Below are 7,070 nucleotides of genomic sequence, written 5' to 3'. Positions count from 1 at the left end.
TACTTTAATTTATAAAGATGGCCATAGAGCCCAATATGCTCCTAAACATGAGAGATCCCACCCTGGGCCCCTGATACTCTTGGCTTAGTCCCCGTAGCCACACCACCACCTGTCTCACCAATCCCAATCACACAAAAGGCCAGGCCTGAGAAGGCTCCTCTTGTTAAAACTGATCACTCGTCTTTCCATGGACCACCAGGACAAGCCCTTTAATTCTTACACCCATCGCTATCTAGGTCACCGCTGGTTGTCCAAACAACTCAAGTCATCCATTAGCACTAGGATGTTTTCCTCACAGGACTCTGAACGTTCATAACCTAAGCCAAATTTTTACTCTTTACCAAGCTCCCAAGCCTTTCCATTATGCCTTCTGGAACACTTCACGTGGCATTGACAAAATTCCCAACTTCCTCAGCCTCTTTTTTATTGAATTTCCTTCACCTCCAGAGCTCATCGGCACCTGGCCCACCTCAAGGAGATTGTTTCTTTGGTAACCCTCTTAGTGGTAGCTGCTTCTTTTGCTCATAACCCAAGTACTACAGGGCCTGGAAGAGGGTTAGCTGTTCTTAATGCTTACTGCTGGATTATTTATCCTCCCTTTTCACAAACCCCCACAAGGAAAATCTCTTTATTTAAAGAGATCTGATGGCACAGGCCATCAGACCATCCAATCCACCAACCTTCTTTGTTGATTTTTCCTGATTTCTCATCACTCCCTATTTAGCTTTTAGAAATAGCATATTACCACTATTACTGTAACTATTTCTGAGATTTCTATATCCCATTAAAATCCAAGAAATCCATAAAATAAGAGAGAGAGAGAATGGGAAAAGTAGAATGGAGGATAAATAAAAGTAAAAAGTAATTTAACTGACATAATAGAGAAGACACAATAACATGTGAGCTGCTGGTAGTGGTTGGGTATGAATTGCCAAAAATAAGCAAGATAACTCTCGCCACAGCCCCATGTCACCCTCAGATACACACATATTTATTACATCAGGTACTTCTGAAGTCAGGAAAGTTAGATGGAACTGAAAAACAGAAAACGTACTTGAAAGTTTGATTAAGGAGCAGTGAGAAATCTAGATCTCCTTGTCTTTCCTAGAACCCCAAGGACCTGTCCCTTCTCCACTCTGGAAGAAGGCTGGATGTTTACTCTCCCAAGGTCTTAACTGAAAAAGCACTGGGCCTTGAGAATACGAGGTACAAGGAAGGCTGGGGGTGATGTTCCGATACTGAAAATAACAGATTAAGAGAAAATCTGTCTGCTGAAAAGTGAGTCCCCAGCTCTCTCTCTGTTCAAATCCTAAACCCCAAATTCAGCTTTATAACAGCAAACTCAAATGGGAGATTAAAGAATCCAAGACTGACAGCAATTGACCTTTGGCAATCCCACAAATAAATGGCATGGGTTTCCTTCTCTGATCAATCTACAATGAAGTGTATCAGTTGACAGGCACTACTGCCCCACCACCATCATGAGTACCACACCGTATGCCCCACAAACAAAATCACATGGAAAGTTGCCAAATATCAACTTGATGTATGTTCCTCAGAGCCTAGGATGATTAAGCATTTGAGAAAGTATTTAACATGGAGGTCAGAGAAAATATTCAAAAAACAGAGAAAAAAAAAAACAGAAGAAAAAGAGGCAATACTCTGAATAGAAGAAAACATAACAAAAATTAATATCCATAGGTGATAAAAAGCAAAAATATTGCTTTGATTATATTGCAAATAGTTGCAGTAAAAGGAAGACTATGAGAAAAATAAATGTTAGAGATAAAAATAGTCCAGGCATGGTGGCTTATGCCTGTAATCCCAGCACTTTGGAAGGTGAAGGTGGGTGGATCACTTGAGCCCAGGAGTTTGAGACCAGACTGGGCAACATGGAGAAACTCTATCTCTATAAAAAAATACAAAATTAGCCAAGCATTGTGGCATATGCCTGTGGTCCTGGCTATTTGAGAGGCTCAGGTGGGAAGATCACTTGAGCCCAGGAGGTGGAGGTTGCAGTGAACCAAGATTGTGCCATTCCACTCCAACCTGGGCAACAGAGGAAGATCCTGTCAAAAAAAAAAAAGAAGAAAAAAGATATATTAGAGATAAAAATGATAATACCATAAATTAAAAAATGTCATGGGCATATTTAAAGATAAGTTAAGGAAGCTGAACTTAAGAAAAAGTGATTACGTTTTTCTAGTATTTCTGTGTCTGTTAAGGATATATAATGATGACTGTATACATACAATGCTATAGCAATAAACAACACACACATACACACACGGAAAGCATACAGTCAACTGAAGAGCAAACTCTGGATAATAATTAAAATTGGAAAATTATTAACTTACTATGCTACTAATCCCATTTACATATCAAAATTTTATTTTTATGGAAATTTTTCTCTACTTTTTCCAATTTTAGAATAATTTTTCTTTCATTTTCTCCAATAACTTTAATACAGGTATAATAGGGTACAGTGTACAAGTGTACTTAGCACTTTGTAAATTGTATTTTTCATAGTTCTATGTTGATAGTAGAATGGTTATGGTAATAGCTTTGTAATCTACATGAGTTTTTCAATTTTTCTTTATAAACGTGTAATCAAGGCAAAAGATGTTATTTCACTGAATAATCAATAACAGCAATTCTATAGCTCTGTGCTGTGCACATTGGGTAAATATATACATTAAAACTTATTTTTATGTCAGGTTTCAGTATCTTGTGTCTGCTTGTCTTATTTAAAGGACAGATTTTTTAACTCAAAAACAATGTAAACAAATATTCATTTTTTATAAATATATTGTATTTCACTGTTCTTTATATAGCAGTTAGTTGCATTTTAAAAGAAATCGTGAGTATTGCTATTTACTTAATAATACAGTTAACAGAGCTAAGGAGGAAATTACAGCAATAATAAATGTGTTATCAGTGAAATAATTGCTCCATTGTGGCTTCCTCATTAAAGACCGTAAGTCAATGAGCTGTGTGAAAGTTTGCCGCTGATTTTTTTCTGGGCACTGTATTTGCATGTTATATAAATGTCCTATTTGTACCATATGATTGCTAGAGACTCAATGAGCCATTTTAATGGCAAACAGTTAACACATTACTTTCTGCCCTTCTGTTTTACTCACGTGGTAATTGTAGAAAAAGTTTAGTTGCTCCAATGTTCTTTTAAATAATTAAATTGCTTGTTGGCTGCATTTTCCCCTTGATATAGTGAATGGTTGAGAATAATTCATCTTGAAATTGAGTAATAACCATGACTGTGTGTTACAGGAACATAACTAGTTTGGATTTATTTGAAAATGCTGTTTCAATTAGATTCAAATGGTAAATGGAGAAGTTTTATCGGCATGAGACAAACATGTTCTACTACTACAATTTCTTGCATTACGTTCTCAAATTTATTTTCTTCTAAGAATACCATTGGTTATTTCAATGCTGAGATTCTTTGTTCAGGTATCATATTTGAGCCAAAGATTCTTTTGAGAGTCAGCCTCTCATTGGCAAACAAGGCAGATACTGAATAAAGTCCTGGAGGGCAGGGAAGCTGTCTGAGTCACTGCTGCATCACTTCAAGGTTGGGGCTCACAGCAGAGGTTTAACAAGTTCCAAGGAAATGACTAAGACTGGTATTCCTGAAACACACCTTGTGACAGTCCACTGGGGCCCAGTTGGCTCTTCTGAGATGGCCTCATAGATTTAAGTTTTACACGGTCCATCAGAGCAAATGACAGCATATTCCTTATGTCTAACACCCTAAAGGATTTTCCTTCTCAAATCATCCTTTATCTATTCATTCTTCTATCAAGTGTCAGTGACTTCTTATTACTACTTTTTTTTAACAAAGCATGCTCATATTTGCCTTTTAAATAATTTGTATAAATTCAAGGAGTAAAAAGGCAGTTTTGTTATGTGAACATATTTATAGGTGAAATAGTGTACATTGTACCCATTAAGTAATTTCTCAAGCCTCACCTCTCTGCTCCCCTCTGAACCTTCTGAGTCTCCAATGACTATTATTCTACACTCTATGTCCACGTATCACTTTCTTTCTTATTTTAAAAAAAAAACTTGTATTTTAGGTCTAGAGATATATGTGCAGGTTTGCTATATAGGTAAACTTGCGTCATGGGTAGGGGGTATTGTTGTACAGATTATTTCGTTACCCAGGTAGTAAGCCTGGTACCCAATAGTTATTTTTTCTGATCCTCTCCCTCCTCCCATTCTTCACCCTCAAGTAGGCCACTTTCTTTATATCTGGAATTCTTCTTGGGATGATAGGAAGACTAAACTCATTCATTCATCTACACATTCATTCAAAATTATTATTGAGTGCCCACTGTGCCAGGGACTATTCTAGGAGCTCAAAATTTGTTAGTAAACAAAGCCCCCTCACCAACCCGTCCTGGTGCTTACATTGTGGGACCCAAGACAAGAGTACAAATGAATACAATTTACCCTATGCCTAGATATGTAAAAGCCATTCATCAAGTTCACAAATGACTGAATAAAATGCATTTTCTCTTCCTACCCTAAATGACTTTCAAGTTCAAGTTTAGAATTCTCAAACCCCATGAAATTTCCCACTAGAACATAAGGGTCTAATGAGGAGAGCCAGTCTTCAGTCCCTGGCTCCCAGCTGAGGCCTGGGTCTCCTTCCTCTCACTCTCTTCTCCCTTCTGCCCTGCAAAGGTCTTCCTGCATGTTTGTGTGAACACCTCTAACCCTGTCCAAGCTCTGTTTACACTTTCTGAGAACGACTCATGAGTATAGAGATGAACTCAGAAAGGGACCCATGGAGACCCTGGAAGCAAGCTCAGGCTCACTTGAGAAAGGAATTCCAAGGTCCTCAGTATTCACAGTATGGACTATAAAAAGGGCTAAGTTCTCTGGGTGGACAGATCCTTCCTTTACTCCACCAGGGACCAGCATTCCAGGTCTTCTCCTATAACTACAGCACTGTAAAGCCTGACTGGATAAATCTTAGAGGTAGACCAAGTAATAAAGAAAAGTTCACCTAGCCTAGGGGATTTTCCTTACCAATCTTGCAGATTTTGCCTTTTCTTCACTGCCAGTGAAACCATCTGAATAGAAAGTTTTCTTTTTCTGGGCTTTCTGATTTTTCCCTTGACTAGTAATGCAATTTCTTCAATAGAAATATATATATATTTTTTATTATTATACTTTAGGTTTTAGGGTACATGTGCACAATGTGCAGGTTTGTTACATATGTATCCATGTGCCATGTTGTTTTGCTGCACCCATTAACTCGTCATTTAGCATTAGGTATATCTCCCAATGCTGTCCCTCCCCCCTCACCCCACCCCACAACAGTCACCGGAGTGTGATGTTCCCCTTCCTGTGTCCATGAGTTCTCATTGTTCAATTCCCTCCTATGAGTGAGAACATGCGGTGTTTGGTTTTTTGTCCTTGCGATAGTTTACGGAGAATGATGTTTTCCAGTTTCATCCATGTCCCTACAAAGGACATGAACTCATCATTTTTTATGGCTGCATAGTATTCCATGGTGTATATGTGCCACATTTTCTTAATCCAGTCTATCGTTGTTGGACATTTGGGTTGGTTCCAACTCTTTGCTATTGTGAATGGTGCTGCAATAAACATACGTGTGCATGTGTCTTTATAGCAGCATGATTTATAGTCCTTTGGGTATATACCCAGTAATAGGATGGCTGGGTTAAATGGTATTTCTAGCTCTAGATCCCTGAGGAATCGCCACACTGACTTCCACAATGGTTGAACTGGTTTACAGTCCCACCAACAGTGTAAAAGTGTTCCTATTTCTCCACATCCTCTCCAGCACCTGTTGTTTCCTGACTTTTTGATGATGGCCATTCTAACTGGTGTGAGATGGTATCTCATTGTGGTTTTGATTTGCATTTCTCTGGTTACACACACATATACTTATTAATTATATATATTAATTATATATTATATATATTCTCAGTGAATTCAGCAGTTTGTGGCTTTTAAGGAATCTATTTCATCTAAATTGTCAAATTTATATGATTAGACTTATTTATAATATTTTCTTATCATCCTTTTAATGTCCATGAAGTCTCTAGTGATATGCTGCTTCACACATAAGCAGGGCTTTTCTGAGATTTCTGCAGGACTTCTCTGCAAGTCTATGAGTCAGTTGTGAAGGAAGATTCAGATCTTCCTTCTTGTACACAGTACACAACACATGGTAAATATCTCCAATGCTGGGAGCAGGCACACAAACTGCCAAGCACCTACTACAAATAGGTGGTATCACATTAGATGTAGAATTGTAGCACAAGATCAATCTGCAGGTGGACATATACTTTTCCATGGTTCTTTACAAGTCATACAAGGCATGTTGAGCATCTTTAATGAGTTTGTCAACTTCTGTCAATAATACCATTTTAAAATATCTGACAGTTTGTTTCAAGTTGCTGTGACTGAGCCACTGTTTTCAACATCTTTGAATTACTACCTCATGAATATTTCCAGCATCACTGGGATTAACTTCAAGGTGGTAATTATTTGCAGTGGTGCTAATTTCAATTTTTTTAGATGGAGTCCTGATGGTCTGATATTTAATTCTCAATTTTTCCACTCCAACACCATCAAGCTCATGTAGAACACACATAGCACTTGTCTTTTTTCCAGCACCTGATGGTCCATACACTTAAAGATGAGGAAACTCACCACCCTGCACCAGGTTGTACAGCTGGGCTGCCTGTTCTCTGCAATACTCCATCCATCCCAAGGATTAGGGCTGGTACTTGTCCACCCAGAAGCTCATGAAAGCTTGAGTTCCTGGGGCCTGATAAATGAAAGTCCCACACATATGTCTGTCTTTTTAATAATAACCATTCCGGCCAGTGTGAGATGGTATCTCACTGTGGTTTTGATTTGCATTTCTGAAGAGAGAAAACGTAATGCTACTTTGGTACATGAAATTTGTATTCTGAAGTCAACTTTAACTCTGCAGAGTTACAATATATTTGTAATATCTCATATCTGCCTGCCCTGAAATGTGAGACTGTTGACTTAAAGGGCACTTC

General features: G+C 38.1%; 1 pseudogene; it reads right to left on the bottom strand.

Annotated features, from left to right (window-relative positions):
* Nucleotides 1–6,097: 6,097 nt before the first annotated feature.
* On the bottom strand, nucleotides 6,098–6,808 carry LOC116472469 (replication factor C subunit 3-like; annotated as a pseudogene).
* Between the last annotated feature and the right edge of the window lie 262 nt (nucleotides 6,809–7,070).

This window comes from Hylobates moloch, unplaced genomic scaffold (genome assembly GCF_009828535.3).
Source record: "Hylobates moloch isolate HMO894 unplaced genomic scaffold, HMol_V3 SCAFFOLD_8, whole genome shotgun sequence".
NCBI classification, from domain to species: domain Eukaryota; kingdom Metazoa; phylum Chordata; class Mammalia; order Primates; family Hylobatidae; genus Hylobates; species Hylobates moloch.
The sequence above is the reverse complement of the archived record's forward strand: the minus strand, read 5'-3'. Positions and strand labels throughout refer to the sequence as shown.